Source organism: Mus musculus, chromosome 14 (assembly GCF_000001635.26).
Source record: "Mus musculus strain C57BL/6J chromosome 14, GRCm38.p6 C57BL/6J".
NCBI classification, from domain to species: Eukaryota; Metazoa; Chordata; class Mammalia; order Rodentia; family Muridae; genus Mus; species Mus musculus.
Window position 1 is genome coordinate 76,669,945 of NC_000080.6, and position 19,932 is coordinate 76,689,876.

Sequence of the window (19,932 nt, forward strand, 5' to 3'; positions counted from 1 at the left end):
GAACAAGTCACACTCACACACACACACACACACACACACACACACACACACACACATGCACAGACACACTATGTAGGCCAGCATGGCCTTGACTTCCCATCCTTTGCTTCCATCTCCCCTGTACTGTGAACACAGGCGTGTCCCACTGTGCTCAGCTTGGAGTGGCTTTTAAGTAAGTATTGGTCTTAGAACTCACTCTGCAATGGCATCTTATAAGAACCCTGCTTGTATGTGAAAACCCTCCCACATGTGGAAGAAGCTACGATAAACTTTGATTTCATGTTTGGGAACTACAGTAGTCAGCTTGGACTTTCATAATAACACACCATACTCTAGATAAATTAAACTGTAGAAACTTACTTTGTATAGCTCTGTCGGCTGGTAATCCAAAATAATGCACTAGCCTGGCTGGTTCCTGGGGAGGGTCCACTTTCCAGCTTGCCCATGGGTACCTCTTTATGTTTTCACACACCAGGCAGGGGAGCTCTCAGCCAGCTATCGGGTACTTCTTCTTATATGGGCATTTATCCCATTGTGAGTGTCCCACCCTTATGATCTTACCTAGCCAAACTTCCAAAGGGTTTGTATTCAGATACCATCCCATGGATGGTTAGAACATCAATGTGTGAATTTGTGGGTATTGGGGTATAATTCTATCTACATTCTGATCCAGCATTCCCTGCTTTCTACAACTTCAACCTCTGAGAGAGCCACTCTGGAGTCTCTGTTTGGTCTTTTCTTTTTCTGGAGTGCTGAGTAAGCTCTGAAGGTTATAAAGGAGGTTGCGTTTCCCCAGGTTCACAAAGAGCAATATTAATGATTATGTTAGAATAGGTATTAGTTATGAGCCCCACCCCATTCTAAGAAGTTTACAAATATTCTCATACTTATTCCTCAAAATACCCTTAAAGAACTCTCTTCCCTCCTTCATCTCACAGATGTGGTGCAGAGACACTGTGCTAGGAAATGTCATAGTTCAGGGAGAAACAAGGGTATCAGGCTCCAGAGACTGTGGCCTTGGTCAACACAACCTTTAATGGTGGGGTGGACAGTCCATAAACAGGAGATGGATGAAGGTAACACTCCTGCACAGGCTGTGGGGGAATACACTTCCCATCCCAGGTCAAAACTGAAGCTTGTTGTATAAAGCCATAAGTGCAGTAGACACACGAGTGTTTGCCAAACTTAAGACAGGCATAGACTTGACGCTTCTACTTCTCCCAATGTTAACTAGTGAAATAAACAGTCCTGTTCTTGGCCTAACACCAGTTTCCTGCTTATTTTGTTGGATAAAGATCAAGGCTCTCTTGATTTAGGATCACAGGATCAAGGGACAAGACAGGGCATGTTCGGTGACACTGTGTGGGACCACCTGGGGAAGGGTGCCAAGTCATTATCAACAGTTCTAGATGATTCTGTGGAGTGATGAGCGACTCTCAGTAAACATCTACTCAGTGGTCACCAGGTAAGACTGGAATGCTGTGTGTCTTCCAGTCTAACCTGCTGTCTTGTACTAGTGGCATTTCTATCTGACATTGATACATTGTAGCTGATGCTACAGTGCTACAGTGCCCATCTATACCTGTTGCTTCTGGTTGGGTGGCTGGAAGGAAGAAGGCAATACACTCGGGAGACATGTGACTACCATCTGGGAGCGGAACAGAGATTGAGGGTTTTGCTGAGCAGAGTTCAGTCTCAGCTTGTCAACAGGTTACATTGTATCATCCTTTCAAGCTTCGGCTTCCTCTCTTAGAGAGCATAACAAGTATGTGACAACCTTGGGGGCCACTGGTTGTGCCCGCTATGTAACAGGGCATTACGGATGTCAGTTGTTTTCCTCAGGTGCTGTGGGTTGTAGTCTCTTCCTTAAAACGTGCTTCTGCTGGAGCGGACTGGAGCCATCTTTCTTACTTTTGACCACAAACCTTCCCAACACCCAGATGCTTTCGTGCATCTGGTAAAGGGCCAATGTGAAATGCCCATCAGGAGATGCAGAAAACTGGTAGTACAGCAAGCAGTAGAGATGTGCAGAAATGGACTAGAATGACTTAAAACAGCGATTCTGAGCCTGTGAAGTTGTGACCCCTTTGGTCGGGTTTGGGGTGTCACATATCAGATATCCTGCACAGCCGATATTTACACCATGATTCACAACAGTAGCAACATTACAGTTATAATGTACCAACAAAATAATCTTATGGTTTAGGGTCACTACAACATGAAGAATTGTATTAAAAAGCCTCAGCATTAGGAAGGTTGAGCACCACTGACTTAAAAGGACATAAGTATAAAAGAATATCCTGAAGATAAGGATACTTGAAGTTTTCATATCATTGGGAGACTTTCGAAATTATTTTTTTTATGTCATACTTCAAAAAACTCAACGGAATCATATTCTCTTACAAAGATTATACCAAGGCAAAAATGTGAACTACATGATCAGGCAGTAGCAAATAATGACCACTAGTGGACTAGTAGAAGGGAAGGGGACAGACAGACAGAGACAGAAAAGGGGAGGTAATAGGCTCCTAATGACATCTCAGAACTCGGTTTTCTGCAGTCAGTACTCCTCTAACAGACCTGCTCAGATGATGGGCAGTAGCCAGCATCCCAAGAGCTAAAGGTCCCCCTCTTCTCTGCAGATCTCAGCCTTCAGAGTTGTTTTTCCAGGTTACTGTACTATAACAGAACAGATAACATGTACATGTGCTGTTCTTCATGTTCTTCATGTGGGGTGCATAGCTCTGGCAGCAGAGATAAGCTGATGGATTTAATTTCCTATCGATTTCAACTTCAGGAGGAAAAAATTGCCTTTGTAGCTGCATGTGCTGTCTTGAAGAAGTCTGTGTTTTCATTTTGACTGGGACTCTCCTCCCCTCCCTCCTGTAGCCTGCCTTCTTGCATGGATGCTCTTGTTGGGAGAACTTGAAGGGTCTCATTGATTGCCAAGGTTATGGACGGAGTGTAGACTGCATGTGGTGAAAAGCCCCTTTGTGTGGTGATTAGAAAGTCCTACATAGGAGCAGAGGAGGTTTCTGTCAGTCACACTATTTTCTTTCTTGCATCCTAGGTTAGTTAATGTTGACCTCCCGCAAAAGCATCGCATGTTCCTCTCCCCTCCCCCTCCCTTTGTTCCTGAGATAGGGTTTATCTATGTAGCCCAAGCTGGCCCTGAACTCACGATCCTACAGCAGTCTCTAAGACTTGGGATGTCATGTGTGTACCACAACATCTCAAAATATTTATTTATTTGCTTCTTTGTTTACTGTAGTACTAGGAATCAAATCCAAGACCTCGTATGTGGCAGGCAAACAAGCCCTGCAGTGTTCCACGACATTCTCAGCCCATATGATCTTTACTAACAAACAAGAAAGCTGATCTTGCCTCCTGCACACAGAGGGGTGTAAAAATCACCAGTTAAGATTAAACATAAGTAGGGTCAACTCTCCAATGGTAGTGTTTCTGGTGCGGTCAGGTGCCACTTGTGGCTGGTACTGCCTCCCACGACATCTTCCTGACTTCTGCGGGCACAGCCATCCACTAATCCCTTCTTTGCCTGACCACCCAAAACCAGTGTGACTGATGTGCAGATTGTGCCAGGCAAGGGATGGGTGTGCGAGCTTAGTCTGGAGCCCTCCAGTCCCAGAATAGGAAAGTCTGAGAATAAACACTGCATGCTTTAATTGATTACAACCTAGGAGAGCAGCTTTTACAAAAACTGATTATGGCAGCCGCTTGTCATATCAGTGCAGTCAATCTCACAGGCGTCCAGCCCAGAGCTGCCGCTGTCGGTCTTCCCTGCCTCTCTCTCCTCTCCTTCCTTGGGCCTTGGTTTCCTTTTCAGTATCTTGACACTGGTTGGATCACTTCCACTTCCTTTGGTACATTCAGATCTTGAGTGGTACACAGTAATTCTGGCTTGCTGGTTCTTGTTTCAAGTCAATAAACGTGTGACTGTGTGTGTGTGTGTGTGTGTGTGTGTGCTCGCATGCGCGCGTGCAAGGTGGTTTGTTTTGTCTAGTCCATAGTAGGCATGACAACTCAGGACAGAAATAGTCCAAGGAGTCATCATTAACAGGCAGGGGGGGAGAGTAGTGGATATAAAAATGATTCAGGCTACTTGGTGCCTTTAAATAGCTTATCATTAGTGGAGTGATTGTGGTCAGGAGGTTCGAAAAAGGGGAAGAAGAACTTTGTGTAACCAGCAAACCTTGGAAACATCTGGTAGAGTGGAGCACTGGCCGTGTGTGCTGTGAGACTGGGGATGGAGAAACTTTTATTTTGATGGGAAGGTTTGGCTAGCTCAGCTCCTCCCCTACCCCAACACACACATACATACACACACACTTCAAGAATGCTTTCTGTTTCAAGCTGGAATAGGAGGGTCGACTGTGGCAGGGGGACCTGAGTGCAGTTTAATGTTTGCTGAAGATGATGCCTGGAGTGGCCCGGCTCTGGTGTTTGCAAGATGACTTGATGATCACCTCTTCCTTTTCTGTCCTTCATTGTCACCCCAGGACTGCTGTCCTCATGCTTTACAGTGTCTGTTGTACCACTCCTCATATAAATCTAAAATACTAGATTTCTATTTTTAAGAAATAAAATTCTTTCCTGAAGTACTCTGAATTAGTCAGGGTTCTCTAGAGTCACAGAACTTCTGGAATGAATCTTTCTTTCTTTCTTTCTTTCTTTCTTTCTTTCTTTCTTTCTTTCTTTCTATCTATCTATCTATCTATCTATCTATCTATCTGTCATCTATCTATAAGAATCTAGTTTGCTCAGTCCCACAACGCTGGGTTTCAGCTGGTTTTCAGTATAGTCTGGAATCCTGAAGAAGTAGGCTATAATGCAATGGTCGTGCTAGCAAGGCAAGGACAAGCAGACAAGAACGAAAACTTCCTTCTTCTATGTCCTAATATAGACTTCCAGCAGAAGGTATGGCCCATATTAAAGGTGTGTCTTTGCCCTGCTCAAGATTTGGATTAAAGGCATGTGCCTTAGCACTTCAAGATCCAAATTAAAGGCCTACAGTCTTCCAGCCTTAATATCCGGATCAAAGGCTTATGTCTTCCCGCCTCAAGATCTGGATCAAAGGCGAGTGTCTCCCTACCTCAAACATCCGGACTAGCAGCAGGTTCACCCACTTCAAACCAAGCAGAAAATCTCCCACAGGTGTGCCCTCCGTTTCTGGATTGTCGTTCATTCCAGATATAGTCAAGTTGACAGCTAAGAATAGCCCTCCCCCACACCCTCCCCCAGTTCTTCCTAACAGCTTTGCTTTTGTCCGTTCAGGCAGCTGTGACAAGATCCCTTTGACTGGGTAATTGATAAGCAAGAGGAATGTATTGCTTGGAAGGAGGCTGCAGAGTAAAGGCAGGCGAGGCCCCTTTCCTGGCTCACAGGTTGCCTGATTGCTTTGCCCTCACATCCCGGAAAGGAGAAAGCATGTTTCCCCTATTCCATGAGTCTCTTTTAGAAAGGCATTAATCACCTCCCAGGGACCCACCTCCTAACACCATCACCTCGATGCGTAGCTTGCAACATATGAATTTGGGATGACACAAATATTCAGTGCAGTAAGCAAGTAGCAAGAGGAATGCCTCCCTGTTCACTGAAGATGTATTATTACGATGGAGATTCTGTGGGGATGTGGAAGGGACTTGGGGCAGCAGTTGGATTGATCAGCTGACAGTATCAATGGCACTCTCTTCTAGCAATTTTCAGAAAGGATATTTCTCTTATTTTAATGACTGAGATTTATCCTCCCTCCATCAAAGATCCTCCCACTGGCAAGTCCTGCTTCCACTGGCCTTCCTTAAGCGCCCTTCCAGGACTCTTCCTTGAGTGTGGTTTTCTTGCCCTTTCCCCGTGCCCTCCACACAGGCCTTCATGTAAGACTTCAGATCAGACAGACCTGGGTTCAAATCCTACCTCGGATGTGTCTCTCAATAGCCTCATGTCCTTGGCCAAGTTGTTTAATGTTCTTGCTGGCCAAGTCTGAATGCCTGGCTCTGAAAAGTATTCAAGAAGTAGTTTTTGTTTCTTTATTGGCATTTATTGAGGAACCTTTAAATGGCAGGCATATAATAAGGAAATTATTTATAGGTTCCTACAAAACTAACAACCCACATTAGCACTGGCTACTTAAACAGCTCAGGAAATGAAAGAAAAAAAAAAGACATATCTGAGATGCCAGAGAGAGAGAGAGAGAGAGAGAGAGAGAGAGAGAGAGAATTAAGACTGAATCCAGTTGCTACCCAAATCCTGGCCGTGTAACCACTGTGCCAGCCTCCCTCCTCATGTTGATTCTTACAGTTGACTTGTGCCCAGTGATAACAAACCTTCCCATCAAACAACAGACCCTAGGGAACAGCTGAGCTAAAAGCAAGTTATATGGTGGTAGACTTGATGATGACTTGAAAGGAGTAACGGCCGTGTCTTACTTACAGTAGTGGGAGAGATCTCAGGAGGGAGTGGAGACATTTTGTTCCCAGTACTTCATGCAGGCCTAGATCCACTGTGATCCCACCATCTTACACTTGCCTGGCAGTTCCCCCATCTGAAGCTACGGGAAACAACCAGGCCCAGGTTTGAACCTAGAAGTGTGAACAAGATGGAAAATTACTGAGTGGAGGACATGGCTGCCGCCTTTGATTTGGAAAAGCCTGTGCAGGTTGTAGCACAGGATTCCATCTGATAAACATGAGGTATCGTCAAAAGTTCAGAGGACCCACTAGAACCTAAGGCCTCAGAAAATCAAGGAGATGCAAGAAAAATAAATAAATAAATAAATAAATAAACGGAGAGAGAAAATAGGGCAGGACAAAGTGAGCTATAAAATTGAAAGCAGATAATAAAGAGAAAAAAAAGAGAGAAAAGTAAACCAACTCCCTACTTTGCTGGCTCTCCTATCTTTCTGTGACTTCTCCTGATGTTTGGATGGTGACATTTCATCTGAGGTCACAGAGCCAAATACCAGTGCCACCATCCATGAGAAGAAACAGACAATTCACAGACTGTTCTGGAAAGGAGGACATATTTCTGATTTTAGTGTCTTATTTTGTATTGTCATACACAGAGCTGGGAGGGCAGGGTGTAGGGTGGTCGGCCTGGGGCATGCATGTGTGTGTGTGTGTGTGTGTGTGTGTGTGTAACTGCTGTCTCTGGCCTGCTCAGTGGTTCTGAGCTTCTCCTTCCCCTTTGTTTCTCCGTTGTTGCCTTTGGGTTTTTGAAAGAGCATAAAGTTGGATGTCACAAAAAAGACTTCCTCCCGTACCAAGTGAAGTTTGAGCACCCACAGAAATGGGTCAGAGAATGTAGTTAGATGACAGTATCACAGACCTACCTTCTATGGAGTCTCTTCACTGTGTACAATGAGTCTTGTTATGTCTTGAGAAGATACAGGGACTTGGGTTCATGGTGTGTCAGGACAGTGCTATACAGCAGCGGGGAGAATGGTGACGTCCTTGGGTCACTCGATGGCTGTTTCCATAGGGTCCTGGTCTGTTAGATGAAGCTTTGCTTTGGGCATAGAGTGGCTTAGCAACCAGTTAGAGAATGTTCAAATTCTAGATTCCTAAGTATAGAACTGGAACACTGGAGGGTGCCTCAGAGCCTTTACCCAAGTCGTGATCACAAATGAGAAGAAGACTCGAGGGGATTGATGAGCTGAGGCCAGGCTGGACCACTAGAATGCAGCAAGAGCAGCTGAGCCCAGTGCTCTGGTCTCTATTATGTACTGCCTCACATTTCTTTCTGTTGATTGTTGTCTGTGTGGAAAGTCAGAGTTGGGAGCAGGGGCTATGAAGTCAGTGAGCCCCAAGTCACATTTCCCCCTTTGTAAGAGAGTTGTGCACCCAGGGCACAGTCAAGACAGAAACTGAGGGTAGAAACAGAAGGGGTGTGGCAGCTAAGATCGTCTTGTTCTCTCAGGAAAGCCTTTGGGAGACTTCTGATCCCATTTCATAGGCAGAATAAGGGTTCACCTGTCATCACCTAGCCTCAAGAAAGGAACCATTAAGCTGTAGCCTCTGTAGTTGGAAGTAGGAGTGAGAAGGGGGAGGGACCTGGCTCTCTGGGTCAATTAGCATAGTCTGCCTCAGGTAGATCCTGAATCCCAGGAAGCTGTAGATGTGGTGCAGGCCATGGCTAGCCTCATGCCTCTGGTCACCCTATCCAGACAAGTTGAGTGGCAGTAGTGGAGATGGTCTGACATCTCAGCCTGGTGGGATTCACTGCCGACTCCCCAGGCCCACCACTGGAGTAATGGCTGTCTTTCTTTGAGAGCACATAGGTGGAGCGTAAGGGAGAGGGAGATGGATGAGGTCATACTATTGCAATCACTTGGGAAAAAATACACAAACTTCCAAAACTGCAAGATGCTTTCTACTGCCACCAGACCTCCTTTGGAGGTTTTCCTACCGCTTAATAACCAGGTAAGGCTGCTGAACGTGGGAGGCCTGTAACCATACGCCTTGGGAGGCTGAAGCAGGAGGATGAAAGTTCAAGACCTTCCTGGGCTATAGGGGAAGTTTAGAGCCAGCCTGGGCAATTTAGTGAGACAATCCCTCAAAATAAAAAAGTAAAAAAGAGCTGGGATATGATAGTTTAATGACAGAGTTCTTGCTGGCACACAGGAGTCCCAAGATTCAATATCCAGTTCTGCAAATCAAAGACCCAGGCCAAATTCTCTGAGTCTTCATGTCTTAGTTCTGCCAGGGCTGTCCCCAGGGTGCTGTCCTAGAAGGGTTTGTGCTCACAGGGTAACCTCATAGAGCACAGCTGTGCAGTGACAGCTGGCCCCTCGCTGGCCCAGAAGTTGTCTCAGGGTCATGCTTTCTCTTTCCACCAACCTCTCGAAGATTCAGATCTATGCATTTTACTGAGGAAGGAGCCCAGGGCCTGGGCACTGACATCAAAACCAGGGGAATTCAAGGCAAGAGCGGGATGCTCTATTGTCCCTGCCAGATCACCCCCTGCATTGTGTCTTTCAATTGGCTTTTTCCCTTCTGGGCAGGCTGGGTTTGTGTTACAAAGACTCTGCCTGGTCTATTGTTTGTGCAGGGATGCTTTCCCAGAGCAGGGTGGGCGTTTGATGGATTTATTCAATAAGAGCGAGGAAGGACAAACTGGAACCAGGAAGCCACCACTCAACTATTTGTGGACTTTGGAGGAGGTTTGAAGAATTCACAACTGAACAGTTTTTACAAAGGCATTTTGAGCCTTTCACTTTCTCGTGTGAACATTTCTGTAGTTGTCATCGTGACAGAAAGTGTAGACTTCAGTGTAGAAGTCTGGTTGCCAGCTATGCCCAGAGGGATTTTGCTGACTAAATATACTGTTCACTTTAATATTCATCTTAGACCTCTGCTGTGTTCTCCTAGGACCCTGACCACCCACCAGGGTTCTTTGAGGACTGGATGTGTTACATTCTTGAAGTCATTATGGATCCTCCAGATCACGAGGGCGATAGATAAGTAAGGTGGCTAACTTTCTGTCTTTTCTACTGAGGAACTTGTTGGCGTCTGACAGAGCATCTCAGATTTCTTACATAAAATGTGGAATTGTCAATAGTCAGATGCATCAGTGGCCAAGGCTATGGTGTGCAGTTTCTATCAGCGTGTACAGGACATCCTGCCTGGTTTTGGCCTCAAGGTAAGTTGGCAATAGTTTGGAAGAAGGTGCTATTCCATAGAGCTCTGAGACGGTGTCATTGGTGGTACAAAAGAAACCACTTCTTGTAGCCGGGCAATGGTAGCTCACACCTTTAGTCCCAGCACTTGGGAGGCAGAGACAGGCGGATTTCTGAGTTCGAGGCCAGCCTGGTCTACAGAGTGAGTTCCAGGTCAGCCAGGGCTACACAGAGAAACCCTGTCTTGAAAAAAAGAAGAAGAAGAAGAAGAAGAAGAAGAAGAAGAAGAAGAAGAAGAAGAAGAAGAAGAAGAAGCCACTTCTTTCAGGACATTTCTTCAGGGTTGTTTCTTTGTTGATGAGTGAAATTAGGCAGTAGTTCTACCCACCCTTCACCCCAAAATCCCTGATAGATTTTAGTGTTTGTTTGTTTGTTTGTTTGTTTTTCTCATGGAGAGGAATGACAGAGAATGGCTAGGGGGGACTTGTGTACTTTACCTGTCAGACGTTTCCTCCTAGTATGATGTGACATGATCTCTTTCCTCTCTCAGGAAGCAATGGTGAGATTTCGTAGCTCATCGTCTCCTGGTTGGAGCAAAGGGTGCCAAACAGAGGTCAAGCTCGGGCCACAGGGAAACTGGGAAAATACGTTCATTGCCATGTGCGAGGAGTCCAGTGGATTTCAGAAATCTTCTGTGTCTTCTTATAGGATACAGTGACAGCCCCTTACTGGAAGAACATTTTAGGTAATCCCCACGACAGGGTGACATACACTGATGTTGGAGCATTTAAATAAAAAGAGTCTCACTGTGTAGATAAAGACGTTTGCTTCCAATGAAAACTGAGAGTGGAGAGAACCACTTAAATCACGCAAGGACTCTACTCTTGTCTCATTGCTATCCTCCAGACTCACCCCACCCCCCAGTTCCCAATGGCTGAAACAAACCCAGAGTGTACTGAGGAGAACAGAGTCTAGCAGAATTTGTATTTAGACTTTCGATACTGACCACCAGCGTGGACTAGGCCTTTCCTAGCCACTCCCTCTGTCTATGCCAGCTCTAGGTGTCTAAATCCTTGCTTTACATTAGGGGAGCTGAGGCAAAGGGAGATGATAGACTTGGTTCAAGATCCCAGAACACCAGACAACGGCCAGATCAGTTTTGGATCCTGGTCAGTTGAAGGCTAATGGTGGTATCTTTGACTGTAGAGTCATACAATCTTTGAATTATCTTTGCCACAGTATGCATTTAAATGTAGGTATGTATTTCAATGCTATAATGGCGGCAGGGAGATGAGAGGGCTGGAGAGGACTTCAGCTCGGATGGAATTGATTTTCTTACGTCCAGGCTTAGAGAAGTGCAGCCGAAGAATTTCTAAAGAAACACAGCGTCTCTCAATCCATCAGACTATTAAACAACAATGGGCCCCTAATAAATGAGAATTTCCCCAGGAATCTCCTACCGGAAGGAAAAGTTCAACTGTGAACAAGAGATTTCATTCAATTTTAACAACATGTCAGATCACCAGTGGAGGCTCAGACAGGGATGGGTCAGCGGCGGGTAAGACCACACCTTGATCCGACGACTTAAGTGTGACTGTCCTTAACCCTCTTTAAACTTGAATCTGACTTCAGGACTCCAAAGACAGACTTGGCGCATCACTGAATCTCTGTTCCTTTCCCAAATTGGCCATATGGAGAAAATATCCCACTTTTTGCTCTCTCTCCACTATTAATTTGGCTCTTTTACTTGGTTTATTGATGATGGGTGGCTGAACCCGACTTGGGGAGCAGGCTCTAAGCTCAAGTTCAATCACAGTAGGACCCTTAACTGGGATCAGGACTGGAGGCTCAGACTCGGGTGATGAATGCAGAAAGAGATGCCCGGGCCTCCTGGAAGTTGGAATGTGTAGCATTATTACTGAAAAGCAAATATGATGGGCATACACACAGCAGCCCAACTATAGTCCTCTGACTTCTTGTTGGAGATGAGGAGAATTGAGAGTCCAGAAGCTAGTGTGCAATGATTGTTAAACAGCTCTAGTAAAGCTAGCTCCTGGGGCCAGAGGCTCAGCTCCTGCCTCAAACTTGCCTAGAGATCTGGGCATGAGTTTGGCTTAGGAGATGAACGACTTCCAGCTGTTCTCTGTCAGCCCAAGGCAGTGTCAGAGCCTGGGATCTGTCTGGACTTTGCAACCCTGGAAGGCTTTGCTGCAGACCAGAGAGCTGCCAGGAGGCCCCAGAAATGCCTGAGAACAAAGAGGCGGTAAACACACACGCTGAAACCTTTTACCAACTGGCTGTGGCCCAAACCAAAATGAGAAATGAATTGCTGAGGTAAGCAACTCTCTCTCTCTCTCTCTCTCTCTCTCTCTCTCTCTGTGTGTGTGTGTGTGTGTGTGTGTGTGTGTGTGTGTATCCTGAGTTGTTGGGAAAGAAAACCCTGTATTAAATAGGAATGTTTAGTTTGGACCATTGAAAGCTGTGGACGAGTGAATACAGCAAATTTGGTTTCTACAAATTTTTCTACTGAAAAATTGTTCAGACGAGGTTGAGAAATATTGGCAGCTCATCTCTTATACATGGAAGAGAGGAAGCCAAGTGTTTGCACAAGTCAAGGGTGTGTTTTCAGAAGAGCGAAGGTCACAGTCACAGTTAGAGGAATGCTTCTTGCTATTGCTATCCTATTTATCTAGCTTAGTTGATGACACGGAGGCTGGCAGGCACTCGATGTGACTTTCTTTTTTTTTTTTTTTTCAAGACAGGGTTTCTCTGTAGAGCCCTGGCTGTCCTGAAACTCACTTTGTAGACCAGGCTGGCCTCGAACTCGGAAATCTGCCTGCCTCTGCCTCCCAAGTGCTGGGATTAAAGGCGTGCACCACTACCACCCGGCTTCACTGTGACTTTTAAACAGCACTGTTTTCTTCGCCCTTATTGGACATAGAAAGAAGCTGATGTTGAGGTTACATAGGTAATTTGTTCAAAGTCACACTGTCAGATTCTGAACTCAAGTTTCTCTGAGGAGATCTGATCTAGCAAATTCCAGGCTGCGTCAGCTGTTCTTTCTATGTCAAATGAAACATCCTTGGCCATTTCAGTGTTCATCAAGAGGATGTGGAAATGATTGTATTCTCAAGTATTCACCTTTGTCATCAGTGTTAAACCTTGAACTTAGGTCTTGGTGCAAGCTAGGCAAACATTTTTCTAATGAGCTATATTTTTGACCCATTTATTTATATTTATTTCATTTAATATTATTTATTCTTCACAGGTTTACATAATGTCCGTTTATTGTGTGTCTCCCCCTCATCTCTCTTATCTTGTCCCCATCATGAGTCACTCCTTCTGAGCAAGTCTTCCTCCTCCTCTTGTCTTCGGTGTGTACATGTGTACATGTGTCTTTGGTGTGTACATGTGTCTTCGGTGTGTACATGTGTACTTGCATGAACATGTGTGAGAGGTTATTTACCTCAGAAAGGGCAACTTACCAGGACTGTGTCACTGGCAAGGAGATTCTTCCCTCTCCCAGGAACCATCAATGATTCAGAGGTCCTGGGGGGCTCCCAGGAGTTCCACCAAGCCATGTCCTGAGGGATTCAGTCTGTTACAATATTCATGTGATGCCCAAAAGTCACTGTTTCATAGTGCTCCTTCCCATCCCTTTCCTCTTATCTTTGGCCTGTTTCATGTTCTTCTGTTTCCCAAACATGGGATCTAGATGTCCCGCTTAGGACTAAACCCTTGGGAGCCACTTAATCTCAGCCTCGAGTCTGCGTCAATAGTTACCTGTTACCTACAGCAACAGAACCTTTTCTGACCAGAGCTGACAGCATCCCTAATCTATGGGCATAAGCATAAACATTTGACTGTATGTACACTTAACAAAACAACAGTAGTCAGTTCCCCTCCCTCAGGGTCTATGGCTTCCCCAGTCAAGGACTTCTAACTAGGTTAACAGTACCAGGCATGGATTGGCCACTGTGCAGCCGGCCTCAAATCCTGTCAGGAGGCAGTTACCCCCATGCATGGCAGGCTTACCACTTTTGCACTAGTACAAACATTTTGCTTGCCCTCTTATTTTTATTTTTAGTCTTGAGACAAGGTCTCACTTATTTTGCACAGGCTGGCCTTCAACTCACTTGGTAGCCTAGGCAGACTTTGAACTTACAGTATTTCTATCTCTGTGGTGATTTGAATATGCTTGGCCCAGGGAGTGGCACTATTAGGAAGTGTCACCTTGTTGGAGTAGGTATGACCTTGTTGGAGGAAGTGTGCTACTGTGGGGTGGGCTTTGAAACCCTCCTCCTAGCTAGTGTGGGAGCTAGTCCTCTTCTGTTTGACTTCGGAACATGAGATGTAGAACTCTCAGCTCCTCTAGTGCCATGCCTGTCTGGATGCTGCCATGCTTCCTACCTTGATGATAATTGACTGAACCTCTGAACCTGTAAGCTAGCCTCAATTAAACGTTGTCCTTTATGAGGGTTGTCTCAGTTATGGTGCCTGTTCACAACAATGGAAACCCTAACTAAAACACCCCCAAAGCTTGACTTACAGGACCACATCAACTAACATAGATAATGTCTTGTTTTAATCAGATTTCAGCTAAGTGTGGCACTCAAGATGATCCAGGTGGCACAAGCTGGGTCCTATCTCTAGATCTTTAATGCTTTTCCTTTTCTTATTGTTCTCTTTGGTAAGATAAATATGATGCCATCGCTCTTGACCCCTTATGTATTAAGACTCAGTAAATTCATGCATATACTTAAGATGTAAGCTCTTTACCTATGTTGCTACTTGTGGCTTTTCTGATTTTTGCATTGATGTCAGGCCAAGCATCTGTGGTTTTTAATTGGGCTGTACTCTGGGAGGGGCCTTAGCCAGAGGCTTTTACGCTGATGCAGCATGAGCTTTAGGGATAGTGTAAGTCAGTTTAACATCTGGGAAGATCTTTGGCCTTTTTCCAGGAAGGGCTTGCTGCTGGAGATTCAGTGAAATCTTTACGAGATTGCAATGCCTGTTTGAGGGAAAGGACTCAACCAGCAGAAGGGTCCAGTAGACCATGCTGTTTTGGTATCACAGCTGAGTCTGAACACCACAGTCAACTTCATATAAAATAGCATGAGTAAAATAAAACCATCTTACACAATTGCTCCTTCCTTCCTTCCTTCCTTCCTTCCTTCCTTCCTTCCTTCCTTCCTTCCTTCCTCCCTCCCTCCCTCCCTCCCTCCCTCCCTCCCTCCCTCCCTCCCTTCCTTCCTTTCTCTTCCTTCCTTCTTTCAAGACAAGGTTTATCCCATATAGCCCTGGCTGTCCTAGAACTTGCTATGTAGACCAAGCTGGCCTCAAACATACAGAGATCCACTTGCCTTTGCCACCCCAGCCCCCCACCCCAGTGCTGCTACTAAAGGTGTGTGCCACCACCACTCGGTTGCTGGCTGTTCTTTTCTTTCTTAAGAAAAAAAGTATTTGATTTTAAATCATGTATACGTATGCATTGGCTGTCTGTCTGTCCCTGTGTTGTTGTGTGCATAAGTGTGTGGGTGTCAGAGAAGGCATATACTCTAGGAGCTGGAGTTCCAGGGGCTTTTGAGCCACCATGTTGGTGTTGGGAACAGAACCCAGGTCTTCTGGAAGAGGGGCCAGTGCTCTCTGAGTCATCTCTGCCTGTGGCCACATAACTGATCTTAAGAAAACTGTTCAAGTGAAGAAACAAACAGTAGCCACCTACCATCTTTCCATGCCTTTTCTCATATGGTCCCTCAAGGTGTGTCTGTTAAGTATTAGGACATCTGCTAGTCTGCCAGGAGAACACAGAAAAGCAGGAGAATTGTGAAACTCAGGCTCTCTGACACTCACTAGCACTGTTTCTCAAATGAGATCAAGACAACAATCTCCAAATTCTATACACCTTTTAAAATGGGGAAAGTTGGTATAGACAAGAAAGATTATTGGCTTCAGCCTACACGCCGGATTGTTCTCAAAGCTACGTAGTGTCTGGGTGTCCTGCACTTGGGGTGCAACAAGAGCAAACCTGTGTTCATGGAGCTGACATGAGGGGTGACTGCTGAAACTACAGATGCCATGCTTAGCTTCTGAAGCTCCGGGCTGGAAAAGCCACAGTCAAAGCCTGGCCAAGGTTGGGCTTGTTTAGGAAGTGAGCCGTAAGGAACCCTGTGGGTTCCATAGTACTGTGTGCTTAGATCTCTCCTGCTCTGCCACTTTTGCATTTTTGTAAGGGGGTGTCTGAGAACCGAGAGCTCCTTTTTGAAGACAATGAGTCTGTTTTTGTTATTAAGTTCTAATGCCCCCTGGAGCAAATCCCTGCTTTGGAGGGGAGTAGGCTCTCAGCAATGCAGATTGCAGCTAGGCGGCTGTCCTGACTCCCCCAGATTCATGCAGTATAGTTTGGGCTATATTCAGTGGAGGACAGGAAGTGTGGAGAGGCTCTCCAAGCAAAAGTTTCTCTTTGATGTTCGCTGTGGGCACCACTTAAAATCAAACACCATGCAAAGCCGCCTTCCTTTGTTCTCGGCTTCTCAAAGAACTGGCGTATTTAAATGCCTTCCAAACAGCGTAGTGTAGATGTGGGAAAAGATCATGAGGCTAGGACTTATGAAAACTAGTTTCTGATCTTGAGTCTATGGATAAGCAGCTGGAGTCTTGATCAAGTGCTCAGAGTCTCTAGGCCCCTCTATCCATGTCTTTAAAGTGTGTGTGAGTGCGCGCGCACAGGCATGCAGGTGCTGCTGGTCTGAGAGCGTTTCGTCCGTCTGTCCATCTGTCCATCTTCCATCTTCTTTCTCTCTATCTGTCCATTTCCCAGTGGATTCTAGGGTCCGGCAAGAATCCAGAGCTCAAACAAAGCTCCTTGTTGTCAGTCCTATCTTAAGCCAGCCGCCCAAGCGCAAGAGTAACTAGACACTTTGCAGAAAGGCAGGGAAACATGCAGGCCAGGTCAGAATTGCAGCTGACATTGCCTGTGCTAAGAGCATCCATAATTGGGCCCTGGTGACCTGTGTGTAAGAGCCAACGGAGATCCCCAGAGGGAAACAGACAGGTGCAACTTCCAAAACTTCTATGACCTTTAATTTTAGCTGCCAGATGTTTCTCAATGATTTTTTTTAAAGGCAATTTCATTCAATTTTCAATCTCAAGGTTGCGAGCATTTTCAACTCTGGTGGGGGGAGGGGAGAGCACTCAGTGAGACCCAGGAGACGTTGATTTCAAATGGACTGGCTTTGCTTTCTCTTCACATTAACAGAGCTGCCATTGATGGACACAGAGAGTGTTAAAACCCAGAGCACATAAACCAGGATGAGAAAATTAATCAGAAGATAAAAGACAGCGGCTTTGGGATCCCTGGCCGAGCCCTCCTGCATGCTCCTGGGACATCCTTTCAGACCAGCAGCACCATCCCGTGCAGGGGCTGTGACAGATGACTTATAATGTAGACATCACCTCTGCTGGTGGACAGCCTTCGGATCTGCTGAGTCCTTTTATAATAAATAAAACCAAACACGACAAAACACTATAAACCCTTGCCTTCACGAGTGTGTCATAGCCTGGTGTTAGGAACGGTTTGTTAAAAAAGATCAAAGAAACCTGGAGTGCTATCATGTCTGTGCTCTGTGGAGGCCCCGGGCCACATACTTCCCACTCAGTGTCCCCAGTGATGTCATCAGAATGCATTTTTTGCAGACCTACTTCCTCATTAAAAGATCACATTCCTTTTCCTGGGTGCATGGCTGCTGCTGTTTGCTCTCATTACTGGGTAGGCTGAACAACTATAGAGCCCTTGGGTTCTGTACACTGTCCCTCCATTGCTTTGGCTTAAGTGTCAGTTGGCCCCAGCAAACCTCTTTGAACCTCACTGTCTGTACTAAGGGGGAACTGAGAACTTTTACACACAGACACACACAAATACATATACATATATTGTTTCACAAAGACCTGTATATACATACACATATACACACACATATGCACACACATATACACACACACTACACACACATATACACACATATGTACACACATATACATATACATATAATGTTTCACAGAGACCTGTATATACACACATATACACATGCACATACACATACATATACATATATTGTTTCACAGAGACCTGTATATACACACACATACACAAATATACATATACAAATTGTTTCACAGAGACCTGGAAGTCCTGAGCACCTGGCTGAGGTCCTATGTTAGAGCCTATGCTAAAACCCAGCTACCACGCCGTTTATATATTTCAGTCACTGAAAAGCATCACAGCAGGCAAGTTATTTGAGAAGGGTTTGGATGACAAAGAACAAGGCTTGAGGAGTATGTAGTCTTCACGGCCATAAGGGCCAGAAGCACTGGGATCTGCCCTCAAAGTGGCAGCGCAGGGCCAGCTTTGGGTTCCTTGAAAGGGCTTTCCCCTCTGCTTCCTGTCTCCCCGTGCGTGCGTGCAGCTTAAACCAAAAGGACACAAGTCTGCCATTCACTAAAACCACCAGAAAGCAGGGTCAAAGGATTGAGGCTGGGAGAACCAAGACAAGTGCCTTGGAATGCCTCCTGCTGACCAATGGCAAGGCTCAGGGAAGGCCCTGGTCCCACACGACAGAGTGGCTCTGGATGAATCACCGCACAGCAGAACAACGGGGCTATTTCTCTGAAGTCATTTGTCAAGTTGACATCCTAGCCAGGGTTATTTAGGGCTTTCCAAAGCCGCTTCTCTCCCTCCCCGTGGCAGGAAGCACCTGCGCAGCCGTTGTGCTGTGGTTTTGCTCAATAGCACTTTGATATCCCTTAAGGCCATCAATTACCTTTCTGTCCCTGCTGGCAAGGACTTGGGGGGGGGGTGAGGCAAAGCAAAGGACACTGAGGAAGGAGGAAGAGGATGGGGAGTACCCTTGCCATCTAAGGCTCGGCACTGTTGGGGTGACTTCCCGTTTGTTTCTGTGAGATTCTTCCAGGCAAGTGCTATCTGCATTCTGGGCCACCTGGACCTGGAGAACAACTGGAATGACAGGTGCTGGGGGAAGAGGTCCCCATCCCGAGCGGAGCTGTGTTCCTTAGGGAGCCTCTAGTGCAGTGGTTCTCAACCTTCCTAATGCTGAGACCCTCCAATATAGTTCCACATGTCGTGGGGATCCCCTCCTCCCCAACCATAACATTATTTCCATTGCTACATTGTAACTATAATTTTGATACTGTTATGAATCCTAATGTAAATATCTGTGTTCTCGATAATCTTAGGTGACCCCTATGAAAGGGCCAACTGACCCTCCAAGGGGTCATGACCCACAGATTTGAGAATCACCGCTTTAGAGGCAGAGCAAGCCTGTCAGATGTGTATGTGACTGGAGCAAATCTGGTCTCACGATTCAGGCGACTTGAGAGAGAGGGACGTTGGAAAGGAATCAGAAGAAAAAGCACTGGCATAATTAGGCTCAGAGAGTGGGCCTCTGAAAGCAGTGAGGGGAGTCAGGCTTGTGGAGTCTAAGGAAGGCAAGGGATGAACCAAGAATCAGCTTTGATTATGGGGCGAATAACTCAGCTATCCATTACTGGTCATTTCCATTGGCAGTGTGGGTCAGAGATGCCTTGATGGTGCCTGAGGGTTTTTGCTCTGTGTGAGCTGAGTTATTTTGTTGTTTTTATTCATGGGTGGTAGTGTTATCTACTAGAGATTTGTTTGAGGGAAAATGACTTGCTCTGGGCTGGAATGTAGCTGGGTCTCTTCTCAGTTTGCCTCGCCCACATCCCAGCTTAATCTTAGTACTGAAACTTCTATTTGGACAGTCTTTTCTGCCTCTTTGGCTCCACTTTGTATATTGAGGCCCCCACGTTATCTCCCTCAAATTCATGCTGTGTTATGACTGTGTCCTAGTCAGAAAACAGTGACATGTGTATTAGTTAGCTTCCATTTGTGATAGTAGACAGCAGAAATAATTATTAATTTATAGGGACAAATGATCTAAGGACCTCCTTCTAGGTCCCACCTCTTAACCATTCCTCTTCCTCCCAATAGCACTACCCTGGAAACAAAACCTTCAACACCCTGGCCTTTAGGGGACCTCAGGAGCCACAAATTCTAAACACCAGGTGCATGCAGTGCCTGTGATAGCCCACTCTACTGGAGCCTTGTGAAAACAATGGAGTGCCTGTGATAGCCCACTCCACTGAACCTTGGGAAAACAATATGGCTCAAAATACATGAGGGCCTCCAGGAGCTCATTTAGTCTTTGTCTCTTTGTCTTAGAATCTTTTGAGGACCTCATTATGTGGCTTCTTGATGCCCTCAG

At 45.8% G+C, this 19,932-nt stretch overlaps 2 long non-coding RNA genes across 6 annotated transcripts in view; one reads left to right on the forward strand and one right to left on the reverse strand.

The window, feature by feature from the left end:
* 1700105F02Rik overlaps positions 1-7,641 on the reverse strand; it is a 35,554-nt gene extending 27,913 nt beyond the window's left edge. For 4 of the 5 annotated variants that reach the window (XR_383611.3, XR_874835.2, XR_383612.3 and 1 more), the window contains exons 1-2: positions 7,346-7,641; positions 6,448-6,596 (exon numbers count right to left, since the gene is read on the reverse strand). This is a non-coding gene — a long non-coding RNA (RIKEN cDNA 1700105F02 gene). Of the gene's footprint in view, positions 1-2,949; positions 3,013-6,447; positions 6,597-7,345 lie in introns of those variants that run through there. The other variant, XR_383613.3, reaches the window with a different exon arrangement.
* Positions 7,624-17,164, forward strand: 1700108F19Rik (RIKEN cDNA 1700108F19 gene). The gene is made up of 5 exons (NR_015485.1): positions 7,624-7,735; positions 8,294-8,435; positions 9,511-9,654; positions 10,182-10,376; positions 16,890-17,164. It is a non-coding gene; the product is annotated as an RIKEN cDNA 1700108F19 gene (long non-coding RNA).
* The last annotated feature ends 2,768 nt before the right edge of the window (positions 17,165-19,932 follow it).